This window comes from Anopheles gambiae, chromosome 2 (assembly GCF_943734735.2).
Source record: "Anopheles gambiae chromosome 2, idAnoGambNW_F1_1, whole genome shotgun sequence".
Lineage (NCBI taxonomy): Eukaryota > Metazoa > Arthropoda > Insecta > Diptera > Culicidae > Anopheles > Anopheles gambiae.
Genome location: NC_064601.1, coordinates 7022555 through 7047154, shown reverse-complemented (window position 1 = coordinate 7047154; position 24600 = coordinate 7022555). Strand labels below are relative to the sequence as shown.

The window sequence follows — 24600 nt, the reverse complement described above, 5'->3', positions numbered from 1 at the left end:
ATTTCCACATGAATAAATGCATGAGCGCTGGAATGGCTTTCGAATGTGTCATCTGCATACAAAGTACACACAAAATCATAGGCACAAAACTGTGCTGCGATGTAAGGGGGGGCATGATGAAGACGCCAGCAGTAGAGAGAGAGAGAGAATGTGGTGAAGGAAACGATTCGGTGTGAAAGAAGCACCAACGTGTAGTGTTGGGAAATGTTGAAATGCTTTTTAATTAACTGTATTACTATTCGTGGGGGGAACTGGCACACAAGCTAAGCTGTCATTTGCTTGCAGAGTTATCATCCATTTTCAGCTTACTTTGGGGTCAGTAAGGCCACTCCACAGTGATTCCAAGAATATGGAGCAACTTTCAGTTTTGTTCTAGCTTTCAGTTATTACGAAAATTCCTCAACAACCACTTAATAATGGACCACTCGGACATGGGTGACGTTGCTCTAGGATATCCGCAAATGGTTGTCATACTCTTACTCCCTCTCTTACTGTCGTATCATGGAGATAGAGACGAGATTTATATGCATTTTATGGTTATCAGTGTTGCCTTCGGTAGCAATTCACCACAAGCCGTTTCTATTGAAAAGTAGAATGGCTTTAGAAGCTTCACGGTACTCGGAACGAAACAAAAGGGGTAAAACGAAGAAAGAGACAAAAAAAAGAAGGTTTTGTAAGTTACATTTCGCTGCAAAAGGCTCGGCCGTGATCAGACTACCAAACGTGATAAATCAGGAGCGAAGGCAAAAGCGAGGGTAAATATTTAAAATGGCCACTCCGCATAGCAAAAGGACACTCGAACTTTCGCCGCTATCGCTACCCGAAATCTACCCGCCTCGAAAGGGATGAGAAAACGGCTCGCCCATTTTGAATTCCCAACCCCCAACATCCACACTTCCCCCCGAATGGAGGCGCAAATGAAGCGTAAAGATATATAGTTTGTTTGCTAATGAGTTGAAAAATTGGTCGTTTTGGGGGAAATGGATGGGCGGACAACTGGGGCTACTATTCACCTCATTCAAGGCTTTCGAGAGATGCGAAAAAGCGCCCTCTTTTCATGCAAACCGTTGACAGTCGGGCATTATGTTTGCGAGAAGCTGACAGAAGCTTTCATTCAACACAACGCCGCTCCGTCGAAGCACCTGTGAAGGGATATAGGATTGAATGGTAGTTTTTGTTAAAAACAATAACATCCCCCCCCCCCCCCCGTCACGAGTTGTTTTGCAATGTGTCGGTAAATTACATGCCAGGACCGCATTGTCAAAAATGGATCCTTTTGTATCAAGGGGATTCGTACTACCGGCTCCATACAATTGGAATCTGCTGCTCGACCGCGTCGTTACATTTCCATTCATTTATTCGGTAAAAATTCTGCTTTATGCTGTGAAAGCCTTCTACCGGTTGCTACATAGAGCCGGCATACTTCATCTTCACCCACAGGCCTTCACGGAGGCTTACTGGAGTGACGCGCTTCTTTTTTGTTCTGTTTGCGTCTGTAACTATTTCTGCCGCAGCCAATTTCTAAAGCCTCCGGAGCGCTCACCACACAGAAAAGGAGTGCCGGGTACACCTGGCAGAGAACTAATCCTTTAATAGAAAAGCCACATTTTGTTAGAAGAGAAACCAGACTGAAGATGGCAAAAAATGTATATTAATACCACATTGAAAGGCTTCTGCAGGTATTTCACTAACTTTCCCCCATCGGCAGTATCTCTTATCAGCCGGAGTGCTTGTCTTAAGCCGTCCTTCTTGCCTACCTCCTCATTCATGTGTATGCTCAAGAGCGAGGAGGGGTATTTGAGTTGGCGAGAATTAAAATTATTGCTTATGTTTTACTACATTCAGTACCCTTGGGTACGGGTGAGTTGTGGTGAGAGTTTCCTTTTAATCATGTAATGGAGCTAATGTAGATTTCTTAGAGACTGAAGAAACGCATAAAAGATATTGTAAGGCGTTCTATTAGATTCGGTTGAACAGTTCGAGGGAGGTTTGTTATAATTAATGAAGAAAAAAAAAGTTCACCGTTCAGATTCACCTAAAGCTTTACTGATGGGTTGTTTAACTCACATTGAATGGCTTGTGGCAATGAAATAAAAAAACATCAAATTGTTGCACAATTCGAACGCACCGAACCATCGCACCCATACTCGGTTGAATGCACTCACCTACGAAATGGAATCGCACTTTGTTCGAACGTACAGGACCCACCCGTTGTGAAGTTAACACAAACAAACACCCACTTCGTACCGGCCCCCTTCCGTCCCTGGTCGGTGTAGCAGAGTGATGAAAAAACAAATTATAATCCCATCAATCATGCCCGGGCTGATCAAATGCTCACGACACATTCCAATTATCTTATCATTCGGCGGACGGTTCGGAACCTCCCGAGGGACGTACTACCGTTCCACTATCGAAACGAAACGTTCGAAATACCGTCCATCGACACGAGCATGGAGCAAGCATTGAAAGTGTGCGTTAAAACGGGAGTGAAAATTAAAAGAACGAAGCAAACAAAAACACCCAAACAGCTTTCATGGGTCTTCACGTTGTGCAAAAAAAAAGCAGTTGGGATGCGTTTTTCCCCGAGTCTATTTGGAAATAAAAACAGGGAATGGTCCCTGGAATGTTTGCAAAAGAGAATAGTGGTTCAGCCGAGTGTTTAAAATCGATTTGGAAATCAATAACGTTTTACAAAGTAAAAGCGCCGCTGCTCCCGAAGGACCCTTTAAACTTTGCATGAATGAAACGGCACCCGTTACACCGGGACGGAAACAACTTTAACCTCACAACTGTGCTGCCAACCCAAACAAGATCAAGACACCCTACTCGCCCCTTTCAGGATATCCCCGTTGCTCCCTCCGTGTCGTCTGCTGCTTTACGCAAGCGATCATAAATCAATTTCATCTTTCCGCACGTAACCATCACTCAAGCTGACGACGTGAAAAATCGCCCAAGGTGGGGTGAAAATTTATGTTGCACCGAGGCTCCGTAGAACGGGTGGCAGCATGGCGTGTGTTGTCGCTCCGGATTTGTCGTCACCCCTCGGTACGAGTATCCAAGGATTAACGGTAAGCCGAAAACCAGTTGCCCGGGATGTTCCAGTCGGGGCAAAAAGCTGCCGTGGGCCTGTGATGGGGCCCCCAGTCGCCGGCCCAGAAATGTGGAGCAGTGAGGCACTGAAGCGAGTGTAAATGCCACGCTCTGCTCTGCAGAAGCTGGATGGACAAGCGGGGCACTGGAAAGAATGAAATCTCAGGCCGTTTGTGTGTGTTACACATACTATCGTTTGGCTGAGCACACGTGGACGTACGCGTGTACGGTAGCGATTTGTGATGCTGTGTCGCCGCATGAGGTTGCTGGGCTGGTTCTTTCGGCTATTTGAGTGGTTTTGATTCTTGAAGTTTTTGCCTGCAGAAGCCTGCTGGTTTTCGAAATGGATAAGAAACTTCCACTCAATCGTTTGCGCGAATCCATAATCACAACCGCATGTACACTATCGTCAGCACCTAATCTTAGATGTGGTGTTATGCTATGCTATCGGCGCCCCGGTTAAACCGTTACGGGTTTGTTCTTGTTTGTAAATAAAGAACCACAACAGCAGCAATCGAGAAAAAAAACCATAAAAGTGGAACAAAGCGAACGATACAAAACATAAACCCTCCGATGCTGAATGCGCCAGAAGTCTGTTACGGGTTTTGGCACCATATTTCGGCCGCAGGCACACGGCACGGAGAGGTCCGCCCTTTTTGAGCCTTTTCTGTGGCCGAGATCATATGATGTGCAGTATTTTGATTTATTTTATTTATTCGGTTGGAGCAAAAGTTGCTAGAGTGTACTGTTTTTAATCAAAATAGATTGAAGCTAATGCAACATGCACTGTTGTCATTAAGCAGAAAAATGAGAAATCTATGAAATGCCGTCAAATCATCACAATGTTTCTCTCTTCCGCAGTAAGTCAGCCTGTTTTTTCCCATCAACCCAACGACCTGTCAAATGGGCTATGGTGGGGGACTTGGTGCTCTTTCATTGACCCACACCGTCGGCACTTGTTCCGTTTGTTCTTGAAGTGGAGCAAGTGTCAGCGTGGAATTTGAAGCTCCACGATCATTCGGCCCAAAGGCAGCAAACAACGAAAACAACTGCCAAACAACGTTTAAGCCACATCATGCCGGGCGCTCATAATCATAAGTCTCGCCCAGCTTGAAACCGGCAGCAGCAGCCCCGTGCACGGTGGGGAAAGACCGCCCCGAAACCTTTGCAATCCATCATTCATCTTGCCTGTGTCTGTGTGTGTATGCCTTCGCGCGCAGAATTTTTGCCAGGGCAGATTAACGGTCGCGCAGCTTCTCGGAAATCCGGCCAAAATGATCCGGCTGCCCGGGCACAGGGAAGTGGCGAAGAAAAATAAAACATCTCTTCACCCCGGACACAGTGCGGCACCTTATGGAAACTGTTTTCTTGCCGCTCCGTTCCTTTCTTGTTCCGTCTCTCTCATTTTTTGTTAAGAATGGATTCTTAAACTCATCGTTGTTTTTCGTCCTTCTTCTTGGAGATTCCCGTCGCCGTGTGTGTGCGCGGGGTTGTAATTTGTGAAGTCAAGCTTCCTAAATGGTGGGCGTTGGGGAGATGCATTCCTGGAACAGGGCGCAACCATTCAATGGCGTGCTGGAGAGTGAGGGGAAACACATTTCAAGGTTCGTTTGGGCGAAACGTTTAAAAGTGCAAAATGGAACATGACGCGGGAGCGTTACGCGCCGTTGCTACTGCCCCACAAAGTAGTGACATATGGTGTGGCCATCGTTACAATTGGTCGTATTTCATCAATCAAACTATTATAAACTATTCCATGCCCTCCATTCATCCGTGTGGGCAGTAGTGGGCTCCGAACGTGCCTCATAAAGGAAGAGATTTAGATCAATTCCCAGACATTGCACCGCTGGAGGCTAACGCACGGTCAGACTGCATGTTATTCCCTTGAGCAACTCTCAAAGCAAATCATAGCCGTAGATGGTTAAAAATATTGCATCCTGATTGCACTTGGCCCCGCCGGCAGCGTGTACCACGAAGTGGCTCTTGCGGTCCACTCGGGATGACTTCCAATTTGCCATCAACCACACACACACACGCACGCAATGCACGATTGCAGCAACCAAATGCGACTGAGTCACACACAATTGAGCAACCTGAATGCCGGTTAGCCGGTTAATTCTTCCCATATTCTCTGCATTGTCTTTTACTGCGTGGATTATGCTCTGCTCGTCCGGCTCGGCGTCAGTTTGCGGGTCTCTGCACTTGTGAGTTAATATTTGCATGTTATTGTATCATTAAGTTCATTCAGACCATGCTCCCTCCACGCCATTACCAGTGGGTTTGGTCGGCTTTGCCGCGGGAATTGCAATAATAGTACCCATGGAAATTATCTTCCGCACGACCTCGAGAAGGCAGTAGCGCAGTAGCCGCTGCGTTTGCGAAGGAAATGCAAGAAATTTTCGGCAGTCGGGTAAGTGCTACTTACCGCGCCGTGGTGGTTCTTTGCCGTTAGGAAGGCATTTGGAGCCGAGTGGCTGTACACTTCTTGCGCCACAGCATTCCGCAGCAGATCCTGCAAAAAAGCGACCTCGTACATTCCCATGAGCACTTGCCGTGGGAAGTGGCTTGTGGGAAGAACAATGCAAGGATCTGCGCCTTTCGCGCAACATACAATGCTCTTGCTAAGGATTATGAATTGTATCCCACCATCGCCACTGCCTCTCGGGTTGTGTGTGTATGAGTGTCTTGAGGCGATTTTTGTGGGTCAATTATGCTGGCGCAAGTTTGAGTTCACGATTTTTTGGCCGCCAAACGTCTCAAGGCTAATGATTCATCCGCCTTTAGTCCGTGGGTCTTCCCACGTCCGTGCCATAGTCCGTGCCCGTGTGGTGTGTTGGCCTCGCTCGCTGATGTGGCCGGGTTATTAATTTTTATCCCGAGATCCTCCTCCTCCTTCGAGGCTTAAGTCATTGAGAAGTTTTTGTTTTCGGTGGGGAGTCTTCCAACGCTCGCAAAAAAAAAAGAAGAACACCGAAACCGGACCCGATCTCCACGAATGCAGCTCTTATCGTTGAGCTGAATGGATTTGGCAGTGGCGATTAGTGCAAACTCGTGCATCGTTGCACCGTCTCCCGATCTCTCGGATCCCTTTTTGCCGCCGATTCCCTGGTGAAACAGGGTTGTGTTTTTGTTTTAAGTGTGCAGACGAATAGCCGTTGCCACTGGTTTGACTTGCGTACCCCAAACGGACGACCATCAATACGGTAGGGCCACACAAACCCGGGTAGTCGGCAAGCATATAATTTCCGGCTGTTGCTTCATTCCTTTTCTTGTGGCTTGGGTGGCTTTGGTACCGATCTGCCCCGCGCAAACGGGGCTCAATTTTTCGCGACCAATCGAAACAAACGTATCCAACACGTATCGGTTCGGTTGATATGTTGCCTCCCGTAGCACGATTGAAATCTAATAAAATTTGTACAATTGAGAAAATTAGCGATTTATTGCCGCAGCAATTTCGAAACAAATAATCTTTTGCTTCGTCTCCCCCCGGGACGCAGTTATCGTTGTGGCGCAGCAGAGGTTTGGGCAATGATAATTTTAAGTGATATTTGGCAAATTTATGTTTCTTCTGCTTTGTTTTACAGCTCCATTATACGCACTGGCTCTGGTGTCCATTGTTAGCATCGATATAATTGGCTGACGAGCAATAAAAATAACACTCCGAGAGGTACGCTGTCATTATTGAAATTGAAACAAGTCCGCAGATGAAATGCTTTGCTTCTGTGGCACAAACATTTGGCAAATGGTACTTTTATATACAAAATTCCAACAATCACTCATTTTCTACAGGGTTCGCTGAGTACTACATTGCAATCGCAAACCTTTTGTGTGGTGAAACCGTGAAGCTCTAAGTGATTACGACACAAAACTCAATCGGGATGAAAGCAATCAATCATTCGCCTGCCTTCCCTGAGTGAGTGAATGTGCAGAACAGCAGAAATTAATTGATAACCGAAAATTGCTGCCAACGGCCAGAAAATTGAAATGACAAGTCGCATAAATACCCGCGCATTGACGGATAACGGTGGTGGTGGCGTACGGGGTTTTGAACCGTACTGGAGGCTACAAGTGGGTGGCGTGTTTAAAAAAAAGTGGTGCGAGGAAGAGAGGCAGAGAGGGAGAGAGAAAGCAAAAAGGATACAACAACAAAAATATGCTTCCACCCCCCCCCCCCCCCCCCCAAGGCCCCAAGGGGTGGGCTAACAATTGTGCTGTGTCGTGACGCGGGCGAGGGAAACTGGCTGACAGGGCGACCAGCTGTGGCTAGAAGTCAAGTACAAAGTAAACTTTTCCCCGGGTGTCGTTCGGTTTTCATTTATCATCGATCTCGTCCCATCCAATTGCCCGAAGGGGATGAAGGCGGACGGAACGGTGGCGGAAGGTGGTGGACCATCGTTACACCTGCACAAGCAAACGGCTATCGAGGGGCTGCAACGTTACACAGTTGCGAGAAATGTTGCGTCTCTAACGGTTTTGGGTGCGTGAGCGGCAGTACCTTTACTGTGAGAGTGAGAGAAACCCGGGCCGGCGTATAGATGAGTACCGGTGGGACCGGTGAAACAGCAACGGCATTGAACAACAACAACTTTAAGGTCAGGTTTTGTTACAAAATCTCTTTTATATTGAAAAATGTTTCACGAGTTTGAGTGGTCACAATTTATCTCAAAGCGTTTTGTTGGAAAGTATTCAAAACCTGAGTTGTCGACATCAAATCATACAGCTCAAACGTTTCTCCGTAACTATTTTATAAAGGGTTCGACACCCTTGGTTTGTATGCGAAAGATTCGGTACCAACGGCAGCGTGAGTGCCTATGGAGTTCCCATTCTCCCTCAGTACGAAAGTGTATACATGGGCGGGTGGGTTATACTCATGGGCTAAAATTTGATTGAATATCTGTGCCGTGTGACGAGCAGTTAAACGGCTTATTTGCGATATCATATCTATATATATAAATCTATAAATATAAAAATCTCGTGTCACGGTGTTTGTTGCGAGCAACTTCCGAAACGGCTGGATCATTTTCAACGAAACTTTGCAAACACCTTATGGTGGTATGAGAATAGGTTTTTAGACTTAAAAATCGTTCAGATGATACACTTAACATAAGTTAATAATGATTTTCTAACTCCCACACAAAGAGCAGGATTGTTGTTGTGTTGTAACAGCACTTTGACATTTGGTGTGAGGTGCTTGGCGGTTTACACTCGATGATCGGATTCTGAGGGGATACCACTATCCCAAGTAACAAAGCAATAATGGAATATTTTATTTTTTTTTTATGAATAACTCAGTTTGTCGGGCCAGCTAGTATATGTATAAAAGGAAATTAGGAACATGATTTTTCATTATATTCAAAGAATGTTACATTTAATTCATGGAACTTTCTTTGTCACATTGTTTGCCGTCCTAGTATGTTCAGAAGGCCACTTTTTGTAGTGAAATAGCTTTGACGTACATGGAAACAACATCTAAGCGATGTAATTTAAAGCAACAAATCACAAACAATCATTTTTAAACCATAACTTAAATTACTAGTTAGTAAAACCATGTCCGTGTCTAAAACCTTCTTTACAAAAACGTAGCTCACTGAAGTAACTCACCGTTTGCTGCTTGGGAAGTTCGCTGGTTCTCGTGTCGTCGCATCGTGCCCACATGTTGCACGCGCACGGCTCTCGGTTCGTTTCGGTGGGGTCCGATGCTGCATCTCCATCGCAACGGTCGGCAATTCGCGTCCGGCAGGCAGCAGAGTCGAACACGAACCGAACAGAGCGTGCGTAAAGTGAACCGTTTGCCAAGGGGACTGCACACCGGAACGACCGCGGAAAAACGTTGCACACGTTTTTTTCCCGGCACCGCTTGTGTGTTGTTTTCCCGCACGGGGCCGATACGAAGAAAACCCTCCCGGGAGGTTTACCGAGTGTGCGTGTGTTTGTGCGCGAGTGTGCGTGCGTGTGAGTGCCACTGGGCCCTTTCTCTGTGTAAGGAAGCTTAGTTGCAGCCCCGTTGTACATTGGCAGTGTGCCGTGGAGTACGTTTCGGGTTACACCAGCGATTGAGGCGTGATTGTTTTCACCACACATAAACACCGGCCAGCATTGCCGGTGGTGGATGCATTTGTTATGCGCCGCGGGTGGATCTAGTGGCATTATCGTTGCTGTGTAAGCTACCAGGGGGAGGGGTTGGTGCTAGTGTCTGGATAGTGCTACCGTCTGCTGGGCAGTGTGTTAACAGCACGTGTGTTGTGTAGCCGTTTCTATCGCGCTCGTATCGTCTGGTGATCTAATTTTGCAGCGTGCAGTGCGTTTTTCAGTTGCCAAAAGAAGATGGTTTGATAATTGATCGCTTACAATTGGGTGCATCCTAGGTCGGCTGCAGTTTTGTGTGCTGTGCTGAGGAGGTGATCCGGCCGGGCGCAGTGACTAGTGCGCGCGTTGGTGGTGCATTCGATTGGAGCGCAGAAGTCAGCGTACGCAGCGGAAATGATGAAAGTGAGATTGGCGGTTTAAATCAAAACGGAAAAAATACAAAAAGGTAATAGAAAGATGCGTGATTAACAGGGAGAAGCTTTGTGGGAAAACAAGCATTCCACCGCTCTTGCTGCGTGATTCGGCATTGGGTGGATGTTGGAGTGGGAACGAAGGCAAAGAATGAAGGTAGTTGTGGCTCCGTTTCCAAAGCCCGATCGAAAGTGGAAGTGTGTGGGCATCGATTGTCTTTTGTTAATTAGCCTTTTGCCTGCACGGGGGAAACATAATCACAGTTTCTTCGATGCTTCTCACAGAGGCTGAGTACGCGCGCTACTAGCTAATAATGTATGGGAACGATCGTTAGGGCTGTGCTGATGAGGATGATCATGCTAACGATAATGTCCGACAAGGGATGATGGAAAACCGATTTCCATCTGCAGTGAAAGTACACGCCGTTCTTTAGCGCGTGATAAGGCAAGTGCGTTAAACAGAAATGTGATGTGGTTTGTAATGATGACTGGGTCCTGGCATTGCCCGTTTAGTGCGTTGAACGTGAAAGTGATCCCGCGCGTCAAACAATGGGTCGCGATTAGTGAGGCCACACAAGGCAAGATCTTCGACGGGATGGATTCTGGAGATTACAGACCCAAGAGCATTGTGTCCGTTGGTGCGTTGCATTTTGCGCGTCTTTGAAGTCATTCACCAGGCGTGTAGTTTCGTGAGAACACATTAGTGAGAGCACAAGGTGCAAAAGGTTTCGGAACAAAACAGTACAAAACGTGGAAAAGATGAGACGGTCGGTTCGGTGGAGGAAACCGTTCTCAGCATTGTCTGGTGAAGCTTCGGCGGACCCGTCTCTTGGTGGTGAAGGTCTTCTACATTTTCGGCTTTCGGTTGCTTCGGTTGTTTGAACGATGTTGAGACCTCAAGAGACTCTAAGGCAGTGTGTAGTGTGAAAATTTAACCCAAACTGTCTGTGGCTTTTTGTTTGCTAACAATAACAACCTCGGGAGGTGTCGATACATCACATTCAACCATTTTACATTACACACAAATAAAAAGTAATGATCCTTATTTTAAGAAAAAGCTCTCTTTCTTTGTAAAGTCACAACTAAAGCACATCTTCCCAACAAACATGCAAACACCCTCTCAAACAATTGATGAGAACTCTCGGGTGGGAAAGGTCACCGGGGTCCCAAAGGCTAGTAATTAAATTGTTCCTCCGCCAGCAAGCATAGTTGCATAGTCGCTCGGTGTACAGCACATTACCCGCTTGTTGCTTGTAAATGGCAAAAAAGACAAGCAAACAGTGAAATGCACCAACAAAGGCACTAATTGTTTGTCTGGCTCTGCGAGGTTTGTTCCAAAAATGTTGGACCCGGTGCGCATAATTAAAAGCCATCCCGTGCGAAGGCGTAACAATAGCACTGTGTGTGTGCGTTTGAATCTTCCGCGAACCGGGCAAGGGATGATGTTGCTCCGCGACAGCAAATTGGCATCTCCCACGCGGCAGACGCGATTCTGGACGGCAGCGCTATTGTTGAGATGCCTGCCTTTTGGAAAACTCTGTTGGGAAACTCGAGCAGTCCGAGGCTGTCCACGGCTACTGACAGAGTTGAAGAAGCTGTGCTGAACGTCTCAAAACAAGCCGAAGAGGTCACGAGATTGGATCATTTGATTAATGGACACGATTGCTAATTAGTCATTGCTGCAGTCTGATGGGAAGAGATAGGCGAACTTAAAACAGGGATCGTTGTTACGCTATGCTTTAACTGCAGCGTCTGTTAGGGATAAAGCTAGCCAGACCTCGCTAGCCGCTAGACACTGCACCAAAATCGTAGCTCATCGTCAGCAAAGATGTCGAGAGATGAGCAGGCTCGTGGTACAACCTGTTGGGCGAGGCGCGAGGCGTTCTGTGGGCAAACAGTTCTAGAGCAAAACTAACCAATCTCGTAGAAGTAGACCGATTTGAAAACTCATTAAAATTTCATCAGAAAAATCCCGCCCACTCACACATTTACAAACACACGCACAGACAAGGGCAAGAGCAAGGGTTGAAAAAGGGCTTTTCTCCCATCGACTGTCTCGGGAGGTCCAAACGCCCCAGTGCCCGAGCATGACACTGCATGACTCGGCTTTGAAACGAAAGCCAAAACAGACGACTTAGTAATATCGTGAAAGTTTTTCAATTAAAATTAATAATTTCACCTCCCTGTGCGCTCTCTTGGGCTCTCTTTAGAAAAACCACGCTCGTTAGGTGTGCAGCCACACCCAGGAACTTTGTGATGTGGAGTGGTGGGAGTCATTCGTCGTTGATCCAAAACGTATGCTCTGTCAAGCCAACAGGTACAAGGCACACGTTGCGGATTTCGTGTGCAGGGGGCGTCATCATAGCAGGTGGATTATGCAGGTATCATCATTAGAGAAGGAGACATGTAGACAGTTAAAAAAAACTGGAACTAAAGTGCGCGCAAGTTTGCTGCACATACGACAAATTGCATCAGCACAGAGCGCAAGAGCTCAGCTCTGGTGGTTAACTTTCTTGGGGAAGGATTCCGCGTCGTTGCTTCACTTACATCATCGCTGTTGCTCGTGTTTAGGAAAGCCTGTACACACTGTATAATTAATTCGCTGCAACAATGCCTCTCGAATTTCGTCCTTTGCTCGGTGTGCTTGTTGATGAGAGTTAGGCAATGGCAGCTTACATACAGCCATTCCCACGGCACGGTACACTACCTCCCTCTCCCAGAACCTCAGAGTCGCAAAAACATCTCCGATTACTAAACAAGCGCACAAAACAAATACATCATCCGTTATCGGTACCAATTTGTTACGTTGCTGCCGGGGAGCTTTGTGGTCTACCAGGAACTCTCCACCCCTGTGTGCTGTGATTATTAGATTGATACTTTCATCTCCGATTCGGCGGGGGCCCGATCATGCGGCGGCGTGTATCACATAATCACGGAGGGCCCATATTTCACCGGTAATCTCGGCAAGAATTGGTTGCTTTTTATTCGTTCGTTGCTGCGACTGCGGCCGTAAGATTAGAACGCCCCGAAGGCAGTATATCCGTAGATGGCGCCTCAGTGGATGAGGTAGTCACGCGATAGAGCACCGGCTGAAGAGCAACGCGGCGATGCGGCCGGTGCGGACGGTGAGATTTATCTGTTTACTCAAGAGGAGAGAAAAATTTGGCTGACAAATTGATTCATGCAGGTTAGGTTGTTTTGTTTGCTGTGGCGTTTGCCGTGTGGGAGTTTCTTTTTGTATGTGTGTGTGTGTGTGCGCCATAATCGAATGTTGTTGATAAGCGACGCGATGGGTAGTTAAATTGAATTATCCTAATATATTGACTGAAGTTTGGAGTTATTCGATTTCGCAAAGAAGTCTTCGTCTTTGCAGAGTGACGGGGCGGGATTACTGTTGGAGATTGAAAAATAAGTCGGTACGAACGAAAGACACAAACAAACGTTAATTTAATGTCACCTCAAAAGTTGTCTGTGGAGCTGGCTTCGACTAGTCCTACAAAAATGACATTTTTAAAGGTGGTTTTAAAGAAGAACGCAACGGAAAGAAGCGTCAGGAAAGAGAATTCGAAAGGACATAATTAAACATTCCTTTCAAATGTTTCGTTTCAAACCCGTGGCAATTCGTTGAAGCATATTATTCGGCCTATTTAATTGTTGCCAATTAAAACCGAACTGCTACCCCCAAACCCCACCCATTAGCTATTGCAGAAAAGGAATGCGATCAAACAGCGGCTCCGCGGACTCGTCCGAAACGACTCCGCTGACCATCACCACTGGTTGCATATTTTCTTCCGATGATTAATTTATAAATTACCAAAGGCAAAGGATCGTGTCACCGTAGAAAGAAGTGACTGCGGCAACAATGCAAACGAAGAGAGGCACAAGACGAGGCACAAAAGCACTCCGTGAAACACACCCACGATTTGCTCGGTGAAGCGCTCCAATTAGTGGCGTTTTTGATGGACTCGACGGGTCGCTTTGAAGAGTGCCGTATTTGTACTTTTAATTTGATTTCTTCAAATTGCCCGGTTCGAGCACGAGTCCCACTGCCCTTAAGGACATCAGAAACAACAACAACCATTAGCAGTGGCTTTTGGTCGTGTGTGGGAGAATTGAAAGTTCAGTTTTCCGGAAGGGGCCACGGTTGAGTACGTCCCGTTTGGAAAATTATGTACTTAGAGTGGAGCAAAGAAGCAAGACACCGGCGCCGCCCAACTAGATACGACAAGCTTATCACAACACAAGGGAGTAGGAGGAATAGCGAGGAGGGAGCAGTATGTTTTCAAACAGGGCAGCAACAGTTGCTTTTATTTATCTTTGCCCCCGGTGTGCACGCATCGGGATTTGAATTTCGCTCGAGTCAAGAAGCGAAAAGCGACTCTCCTGTGTGTACATCGCTCTGCGACAGGCGTTTTCAAGTTTTTTTTTGGCCGTGCCATAATATTTACTCTAGCAGTGAGCTCAAGCAAGACGCGGCGTGGGCAGCACATGGATTTGGATGGCCGTAACACGTGGATACAGAAGAGATCCATTAGAGTGATACGCTTGAACGATCATGTTTTTCCTAGGTAAATGATTGGGGCTAATGTTTTCATTTTCAATGTGTGTCCTACAGAAGAGGAAATGCTCAGGACAGTATCCCCTGCTAGAAGATAACAATTGTGTATGTTTGTGCATGTTTATGGTTCTTCTCCAAGAGCACCAAGTTCGTTGTTCGTTCATTCATTCACTAGCCAACACAGGAAAACGTTCCACCAAGGAAGGAGTTTATTCTCCCATTTTCCACCGAAGCGTTACTGCAAACCGGACCACCCTTTAGCTCGAACGGGTCATCCCGCTGCCCATTCCAACTGCTTCAACTGTAGCCCGATAATTTTCCAGATGAATAAATAATGAGGCAGTTTCCGATGAGATTTCCCCAACCCAACGTACCGTCCCTTTGTCCGTCCCAAACCAGACACGCACGCACGCTGAATTACGGTCGTTATCTAATTTTCTCCCGTGTGTTTCGTCGTGTGCGGCTGGCCATTTCTTTTCACTGCTGTATGTGTGTGTGTGTGTGTGTCAGTGCTCCGGAAAACCCTACAGGTCACGGAAAATCAATGACCAACGGAAATGGGATGAAAGCGGCATCTTCTCATCTCCCTCCTCTGTTCTTCCTGTGCGACCGCTTACAAAACAACAAACAGACGCTTTTCCGATTGTTCCGTTTAGAGTAGAGTTTGTCGACACAAACACAGGCATACAGAGAGGTAAAAAACGCCCCCGGACTGCAATCATCGCCCCTACAACAAATGATAGTCCACAAGCGAAGCGATCGTGTAACATCCCTTTCCAGATTTGGGCGTCGGCGAAAAAAAAGGTGACTTGAAGCTAGAGCAAACATTTTCCCCAAAACCCTCGAGAGAAGAAGAAAGAGAGAACAGAAAAAAGGGACGAGTGGTTGTGGGATGCGGGCAACCCCGGCGATATGTTTCCGGGTTGTTTCCTTGCGCTCGAAGCATGACGCTGACAGGCGAACGATAGCGAAAGATTTACGTGCCCTTCCGTGGCCGGGCGAGAGCTGGTAGCGAAAGGATATTTCATATTTTCCTACCTCTTCCCGACACAGAAACGTGTATGTGCTCGCTTTGAACGCGTCTAATGGGTATGAAGCTGTTATTTAATGCTTTATTCACTATTTCGTGAGTGTGGGAGAGTGAGCGTGAGCGTGAGCGAAGTGTGTGTGTGTGTGTCTAAAGGCAGGAGGAAATACGATGACAAGCCTTGTTTCCGTTGCTTCCGATGTGCCGGAATCAAATTCATCCTGCAGTTACAGCCGTTTGTGGGCGACGTTGGGAAGCAGATTCTTCCGTGAGTATCGAGTTACGGATCAGATCGAACGCACACACACGAGCGAAGGTATAATTTGATTCGAATGGGAGTGTAGGGCGCCCCTTCTACATTGATGCAAATTGACACCATGGCGATAAAAAGGGGAATGGTTGGAATGGTTGGAAAATGTAGCAGAACGTCTGCTCGGAACACTGTCTGGAAGGAGGACAACGAAATGTCAGGTAAGCTCCCGAAAGCACATCAATCGGCCATTGTTCGAAGCAGCACACTGAAATGGGTATTGAAAAGTTGTCAAGTTGTTGGTCGAGTTACTACAGCTGCACTCTTGCAACATTCGGACCGATTTCTTTTTGAAATTCGAACGTACCACAGCAAAACTGTTGCTCGGCTCGTCGTGCGGGATCGAAAAAGGAAACCCAATTTCCATCCAGGGATTTTAGACGTTCACACTAATTGACAGAAACGAGGCGAGCGCAGAGACGCAGGCCAGGTCATGTGTGTGTCGGATGTGGATGGCCGAAAGATAAAGATTTTCCCCCAAATCCAACAGCATGCGGGAAGAAAATGCAATTTTCTCCTGGATTGGAGCGAGGGCCATTGCTTTCATTTCGCCCGCAATGGGGATGGCAGGGCAGGCTGTCCATCAAGCTTGTTGTTTGAGGCTTTCTGCCATTCCCTTTGCTCGTTTCGCTCCTTTCCAATAGCGTACACAGCGGGAATGCTTTGGCCGGACGAGGACGATACGCTTCACGAAATTTGCGGGGGAAAACCCCCGACCGGAGCGATGATGGAACACAGTGCTGCTGCTCCCACTCCCTCTGTGCTGTTAGTGGTCGCCATTGGGGAAATACACTGGCGAGATGATGATGGAAATACACTGGCGCAAGAGAAAATGAAATGAATAAAAACGAAAATCTGTCCACTTCCTGCTTTTCCTTCCTGGCGCACAAAAAGACTGACGGACTGACCGGGATTGAACCGATGCTGGGAGGAAGACTTGCTCGATCCACGCCAGGGGGAGTACGGTGTCTTAATGAATAAATTAGCAATATTTCCTCCAACCCCGCGCTGGAAACTACTTCCCAAGAACGTCGAAGAGGAAAATTAGACCTGTTTGCTTTGTGCGTTTGGGCGTGTGTGTGTGTGTTGTAGGATGCGGTAAAGAAAATGCGGCAAACGCTTGTGGGACTAATTATTTTCTTTCCGCAAACAACAGGCAACAGGGTGTGATGCGAGATGCGAGGCGCAACCAATTTGCTCCTTATCGATTGCGAGACGCGTTAACGGCAGGGAACGGCCACGACGAGCGAGCAGAGGATAAACCGGGTAATGGGCAGGCACACCACAACCATGGGGTGTGACATTGTAACACTTCAATCCCCTAATCAGCCGTTTGTTCGACGTCCCTGGTCCTCGCCCCCGTACGCGCGCGTCAACGGGCGCGTCAGCGCAATTGGGACGGGTGACGAGCGGCACACTTGTGTCAGCGATGCTGTCAGCGGACACGGGAACAGGCCCGGGCCGAGATACTTCCGCCAGTCGTCACTGGTCCTCCCAAGACAGGTTTCTTTTTCTGCTTCGCACGCTCCGGCAGAGCAGCGCACTTGTTGAACTTGTTATGCAAATAGCCTGCTGCCGTAGCACCGTGGTAATCGATTTGAAGATGACAAGCCATCTTACGACGATAACGATACGTGTGTGTGTGTGTTTGCCTGCTGAGTGACATACGAACGTGTTCGTTTAATAGTCGTCGTTTCAAGTTGACAAGTGAGAGGAACACACACGGTCGCGCTATGGCAAATATTGATCCCCGCGCGCAAAGTGTCACTGTCCTGTGGGCTGGGTGGCGTGTGTGTGTGTGTTTGGAGGTGAAAATGATAGCCTTTTTCTTTGCACGGGCGCATCCTTGTGCACATGGCCTTTTGCTCTTGCTTTTGTCGAGCGAAGCACCACTGTCTCGTTAGTGCCACCAGGCGGCGCGGTGCACATAGGACGTACTGCTGCTGCTGCTGGGAGTGGGTTGGAGCTGGGCGAAAGGGTGCAGCGATGATGTCTTGTTCATGTTTGTAGCACAGAAATATGATTCCCCGTTACTTCATTTTTTTTTGTGCAACTGTCGTTGTCATCACTATTCCCGTATGCCCTTTGAAGGTTCGGGAAGAAAGAAGTGCACACACACACACACACACACACACACACACACACAGATAGTTTGCCCTTTGATCAGCGTGTCAGCCGAGGTGATGTCTTTCTTTGCCTGCGCTCCAAACGCCTTTGGACAGTCGCTGTTTGCTGGCATGCTTGATCCAACCCTTGTATATCTCTCTCTCTCTCCGTGTGTCTGTCAACGATTGAAGTCTCTTTTTTTGCTCTCTCCATCTCTGCCTCGGTGAGCTTAAAAAAGGGCTTTTGTAGCGGGCCGGATGCGTTCGCACACGGATGCATAAGGGTGTCGCGTTGCTTCCGGTCAGCGCACACACCGCGGCGTCGGGTTTATTCTAATGATATCTCGCGCGGCGGTGCGGACAAGCTATCGAGAACGCCGAGAAGCAGGGGCGGAAATAATCAACCGAAGATAATCCACGATGACGCACTAAACTCCCTACACCTTCCATGCCCCCCCCCCCCCCTTCATCCAATGATGATGATCTTACGCTTGAATCGGTTCGATTTTTCACCGGAGATTCGGAGCGCTGCTTAATCATGCGCTCCATCCTCCATCGCTGGACCCTTGGTGGTTGTGGTGGTGGTTGGATGTTTCGGAAAGTTCTTTACCGTACACTGTTCGGTAGAACGGAAGAGGATAAACGGGTGGCATTAGTGAACCGATGAGAAGAAAAAAAGCCCACGACGGCCCCAACCAACGTGAAGGAAGTGAACTCACTGCTCGCTGCTGCCCGGGGAACGGGTTAACTCCGGGGGGGACGAACCGGTGGAGGAGAAGGAAAACAGAGAAAATACCGTTCATTCCCTGGGCCGGTCGTTCGTGTGTTTTTTTTTGCACTCTCCCTTTGCCTCTTCCGCACTAATCCGCGGCAAAGGTCTGTTTTATGCTCGCTTTATTTTCTTGCTCCTTCTCCCCCTCGCAGCTGGTTGACCCATTCAGCGGAAAGCTTTATCGATGATATGCTTGAAAATCGTTTTCTTTTATCATTTAAATTGGATTGATTTCCCGGTTCTGGATCCATGGATCTTCCCTCCCGCTCGTCCCTGTTTTCCGGCAGCATCCAGCACTTTCAGCGCTCGGCCGTGTTTTAGGCCTCCGTGCAGCGCCAAACATTATTCTCTTCTCTCTCTTTCTCTTCTCCTGCCGGACCCAAAGGGGACAAGCACACACGCGCGAGATCAACATTGGCCTGTGTGTCTGCCTGTGTGTATGTGTGTATGTTTATGTGCAACAGACTGTTACGTAAACGTGGCTGGCCCGTTCCTATCGGTTCGTTCATCTGGATTTTATGCTCGCGCGTCTCCCGTCCCCACAGTCCGCAGAGTGTGACGCGCCAACCGTTTGGTGTGATTCGCAATCGAGCGAAAGAATTTGAACGAATGACCCATTTTTTTCGGTTAGTCCGGTTTTGCTTTGGAGCTGCGCCCGGGATCACACACGCGGGGCGGGCAGAATCCTCTACTTGGCAAACGGGAAACCGGGGAGCGGGCCCAATGTTGATGATGATGATGATTATTATTATGTTGGGTGCTTTATACGGTCCCCGATCGATTGGTTGTTTAGCGAGGCGAATTGGCCCCCCGACCAGCGAGAACCCAGCACCGTAAACTGTTACGATTGTTGTGAAGTTTTCGGTTTAACGGTTTTCCCATCATGTCCCTTCGGCAAGTTTTATCGGCACGGAAGATTCCCGGGACGTAACGGGCATTTAATGGGATTTTGGATGACCGGTGTGCCATTGAAATGGGCGACCAATCATTGACATCTTCTCCCTATGGTTTGATTGTTTTACGGTGCTTATAAAATTTTAATCTAGTCCCTCGGCTTTTAATGAAGCCGGAGCCCTTGAGCTCCAAACGCTTTCTTGATTGAGCAATTTATCCCTCTACAGTGTCTGTTTTATCTTTTATAATGCTGTGCAAACATCTTTCCTGGTCTGTACGTTGTTCTCTCCAGGAAAAAAAAACACTACCGCCCGAAGATTCCCTTTAAAAAACACACCCATCGAGTGCATTCCTTTAAAGGCCGTTCCAGAAGCGATAATGTGTTAATTGACGGCTAAGTGTGTCTTCATTAGCGCCACGCGGCTCCACATGCTTTCGGTACTCGGTGGCGCCCACCAGCCGAGGCGCCCGTTGGTCTTGGCTTCGGTTTCGGTGCGGTTGTCTTGGCCGCAGCCGTTTGGTAATTGTCGTTTCTGTCGCCATCGTCGTCCTCGGCCACGGTGTACAAACAGGGAGTACATTTCTTTGTGCAAATTTGAACAGTGCCACTGTGCTAAAAGCATAACAAAAAAGCGGCAATTTTATACCACACAGCGGTATGGGCGGCAAGGCCCCGCTTGCCAGCAGAGAGCTGATGACAAAGTAATTTTAAAACCATCCAAAGTTGTCCGGTTCATCCAAACTTGCACGGAACAAAAAAAAAAAGCTTGCCGATCTACTCGAAAATGAAGACGCAAAAGATGAGGTTGAAGAAAACACAGCGATGAATTGCTGCTGTGTGTTTTTTCTCCCTTCTTTCTCTCGCCTCGGTTGGCCCCAAATGTGGCGCAAAACTTCACAGGCCCTCAAGGGAAGAAAAAGGGAGTATCACATCGCATCGGTTTGCGGTCGAAAGACAAACAGCTTCCATTTAGTTCTTCCCCTGGCTTTCCCATCAGTGCCCGCCAATTCTTCCCGTCCCCTCCAAGCATTTAACTTCTGTCGCAGTGGATCGTATTACCGAGCGTTCTGGTTCGCTTTTGTAGAACGCATTTCAACGAAAACATTCAACAACCGAACTTCCTGGGTATCCACGCCACACCACGCTAAAACGATCCCGTGTTCGAGTGAAGCGTTTAATTAATTAATTAAAGAAAGATAAACACACCAATCCATACGTCTGGATGGACTCGAGCAAGGGGGGAGGCTGCGCATCTCCCGTGTCCGGTCAGGCAGCACTCCCGCCAACAATTCGAAATCCTGGATCCACAACAACAACGGGTGAAAGAAATCATTCGCTCCCGGGGAAGTTACGAATGTGTACATTTTCTTTTTTGCTGTGATGATGCTTTTAAAGACTTCTTATAGAAAAGATTTGAAGAACAAAACAGAACCAGCACACACACGTACTAGCCACAACAAGCCACTAAAACTTCCACCCGGCATCAGCAGGGCTCCGAATGTATTCAGAGAGAGAGCTGCTGACCGGGCAAACCGGACGGTTCCGGTTGAGTGCTGCATTGCTTCAACGGTTCTTCCCGGAGCAGAGCAGCGGCAGAGGCGTATCACAAGCACGCTTTAGCACCGTTTTGTACGGCAGGGGTGTTGCTCTGCTGCCTCGGGAGCCACTTGTGCTGGCAACTCCTTTAGCTGGCATCGGAATCGGAGCACCATTTCTACCACGCACCGGTTCACCAGGGGGGATGGGAGCACACGTACACGCTTGTGAAGCGGCCGTGAGAGTAGCACTGGATTCTGGAAACGGTTGCTGGGAACTGAAGCCCTCAAAACCCGGGGAACTGAATTCCGGAACCGGCTGGGAAGCACCAGGTCTCTGTTTTATGGTTCATTTGAATTTATTGTAATCCACCAATCCATCAACCCGGCATTGGCCCGCACGGAGCACGGTGGAAAACAATATGCCTTCCCCTTCCCCAACAGTCTGGCCGACGACTTCGGGAACGCTGACCTCTTTTCCCAGTGCCATCGTAACGGTGGGCAACCCCCGGGAAGAGGTCGGTTTTCCGATCGCGTAAAAAAGGGGGTCAAACGCGCAAACCATTCTTTGCGTTAAGGAGTTCTCTGGGGCGCTGAATGTCAGCCGAGACGAGACGAGCCACAACCACCACGGCATGACATTTCCGAGTGGCAGGCCCCGCTACAGGCTACATATCGCGCGCCATAATGTAGCGTAACGTTTAATCTCGTCTTTGGTGCTGGCCGGGGTGTTCTTCTCCCCATCCCCCACCCAGCTTCGGAAACGATCAAAAGTAGGACCCCTAACGGCGTGCCGAGACACGTGAGCGCGCGTGCTTAAACAGCAATGTTTGCGTTTAATTTTTTCTCTCTCGATCGAGCATCACTTACGATCCAGCCGTCCTGCCGTGCGCGATTAACCTCGGCTAGCTGGCCTCGCACACCACACGGCACGTTCGATCCTCTTGTACCGTGACAGTGCGGCACAGTGGGAGGGCGCATTGTAGTGAACCTCACACAACACATGCCCGTGGAGTGCCATTTTGTTCGACCGCATTTTGTGGTCGTCGCGGGAAGATATGAAACGTCTCATTGCCTTCATTTCATTAACCTCCTTAAGTCGAGCCGCCAGCAGCAGCTAATTGTGCGTTAGTTTGGTGGGGCAGAGGCTAGTGTCACCTGCTTCGAAAACGAAGAGAAAAACGACTGAAAACGGTACTCCAAACTTCAGCTGCCTAGGCAACACTGCCGGTGTGTCTTCTTCGGTGCACGGTTTCGATCCACAACGATGCTGAGTCATTTTTGGAGCAGTTGGGGATATTGGGAAGTGGGAACAAAACTTCTCGCCTGGAACGGAACACGAACCGTCCCTTGAAGCGTAACATTTGGTTTCGATTCTTCCAGTGCGACACCAGCCCCGAGGCGGGAGAGCTCAGAGCGCCATCGACGCTGCTACGCGTTCCAAAGTGAATGGAAATAGTAAATGGCAACCATCTGGACAGAATGTGTTCCGTACAGAATGTGCGTTGACGCTGGGCGTTGTCACGAGCTGCGCTACGGCTACACCACACGGTTCGACATTAGTTCCGGTGCTATTGGACATTTGGAGCCGTATGGGTTGTGGGGTTGGTAGCGAGCACGATCGCTTAAGTAGCGGTGGCGAAAATGGATCTAGTGTAGCAAATTCCAAGTACCGCTTCACTACCAAGACGGGTTTAGTGACGACACGCACACGCGTTAGCGCGGAATGCGTCTTTGCAAAGCAGGCTGTTGGCTGCTTTTCAACAAGTCATTGCTTTTAATGTATCGGTTCATCCGGGCAAATGACCTCACCGTCGTCATCAGGCTAGAAGTGCCGGAAAGTGAATCGTAGATCAAATATTTATAATTAAAGAACCTTTCACCGAAAACGGGGAGCGTGTGCGGCAGAACGCACGGACGTGACGTGACGTAACGGGGGGGAATTGGCTCTTCTGCTAGCTCAAACACTGACGAACATCGATAGGTAACGACTAGGTATCGGGGTTGGCGTAAAAACGTTTTACCCCGGTGGAGCATCTTGCTGGAGGATGGACACGGTTGCTACCTTGCCGGGGCAAGATATCAATCATCTAATGAGAGAAGCAGATCTCCAGACCAAACTCCTACGATGGAAAAGGGTAATGCTCTGGGGTATCGAAAGTGATTCCACGCCTTCCCTTTTGCTGCCGCTTTCGGAAGGCTCCGGAGAACCGATCCGAGAATTCAACCATTTTTGGAGTTCACTTGCCGCCGCCGGCGCGATGGTCAACGTTCGTTACGTTTCGGTTCCGTTCATCGGTGCTCCATCGCCTCTGATTGAGATATGTGCTTATGGAGAACTCTACTGCACATTCGGGAGCGCACAGCACCTCTCGCTGTGATGCCTTGTTCTGTGTATCATTCCATCTTCACTTCATCTTTGATTAGCTTCCAAGCATCTTTCGTTCATTTCTCTCTGCTACCAACCAACCAGAGGATGATTGGATGTGTGTGTGTGTCGATAGATGATCAAACAACCGCACCAACCACATCGGGAATGGAGGCGGAAATTCACAAGGTAAACATATAGTTTTGCGTCTGAGCTTTTTTTTCGCCCCTTTGCTAAAGCTTCTGGTCAGTGACTCGGTTGGCTCACGTCTGACTAGTGGAGCAAATTACCGGAGAACGTGTAGGCGCACATGTTTTTTGCAGATCTTCAAGATTGTGATGCACCTGATTTTTGGCTTTTGTGTTTGAAAAATGAAAAAAAGGGCGGCAAAAAACCCAAATTATACCTCACCGCGGGTTTCTGGAGCCACTGAAAATGGCTATCACGAACGGGAGTGAATTAACGATACTTTTCCGTTAATCGTTCGGTTGTTTGCAAATGAGCGCGATCTGCCCGCCGCAAAGCAACCACACCACACCGGCCAGCTCAGCTCAAGGGAGGAAATGAAAGATAAATTTAACTTTGACAAATAGCCGTTAACGAGAGCTGGGGGTGCCTTTTATTCCCGTGCTGCATTCCTGCGCCTTCCTAAGAGTGCCTAATTATGTGCCTGAACGCTACTTTTCCCCCCTTTCCCGCTCCCACCGGGCCAGTTTAACTATTTCGATAAATCAACAAGAATTGCCTTCCGTTTGTGCAATCGCTCGGAGGCTCGATTCGGTGTTATTAGTGATAATTAATTACCTCGTGCTTAGAGGTAGAGGTAGCACACTGCTGGCTTGATTGCCAATCTGCCCCGAACGAGAGCACCACAACAGTTGGAGTTGGAAAGTATTGGAGCAAATTTCTTTCCACCATCCGTTCTTGCCACTCACCTACCTGTAGCGCTATTCCCGTGTGCTTAGGTGCTAAGATGGCAGAGGTTCGCCCCTGTTTTGTCTCGACCGGCGCATCAAACCGCAGCCACAAGAACCGCAACGGACTGCAGGGCAATGTCGGAACGGACGGGTGTGCATAGTAAGAACAAGTTTGACCCCTTCTCGGTTCGCTCGAGAATCGCAAAGATGGCCCGAGGTTAATGCGATAACGGAGTAAACACACGGAGGAGCCCGGATGCAATTGCGTTCTCCTTTCCATGCTCCATCCGGCCAGGAGAGAACGCATCCGGAATCTGGGTGAGGTTTTTTGTATTGGCATCGCGTGAACGATGAGTGGTACACGCCGGTGTACGGTGCATAACGGGCGCACGGGACTGGAGGATAATCCCCACCGGAAACCACAAATTATCCGTTCGCCTTTCGCCGGGCCCGTGAAGTGGATAAGCGGGCACGACACCCAGACGGATGTTGTTATCCTGCAAAGTTGGCAAGTGACTGGGTACGT

At 48.4% G+C, this 24600-nt stretch overlaps 1 protein-coding gene across 4 annotated transcripts in view; it reads left to right on the top strand.

Moving 5' to 3' along the window:
- The first annotated feature begins 8807 nt into the window (after positions 1–8807).
- Positions 8808–24600, top strand: part of LOC1281539 (band 4.1-like protein 4) — a 92157-nt gene continuing 76364 nt past the window's right edge. For all 4 annotated transcript variants that reach the window (XM_061648795.1, XM_061648794.1, XM_061648793.1 and 1 more), the window contains exon 1: positions 8808–9622. The gene's annotated coding sequence lies outside the window, so the exon portion shown is untranslated. The remainder of the gene's footprint in view (positions 9623–24600) is intronic.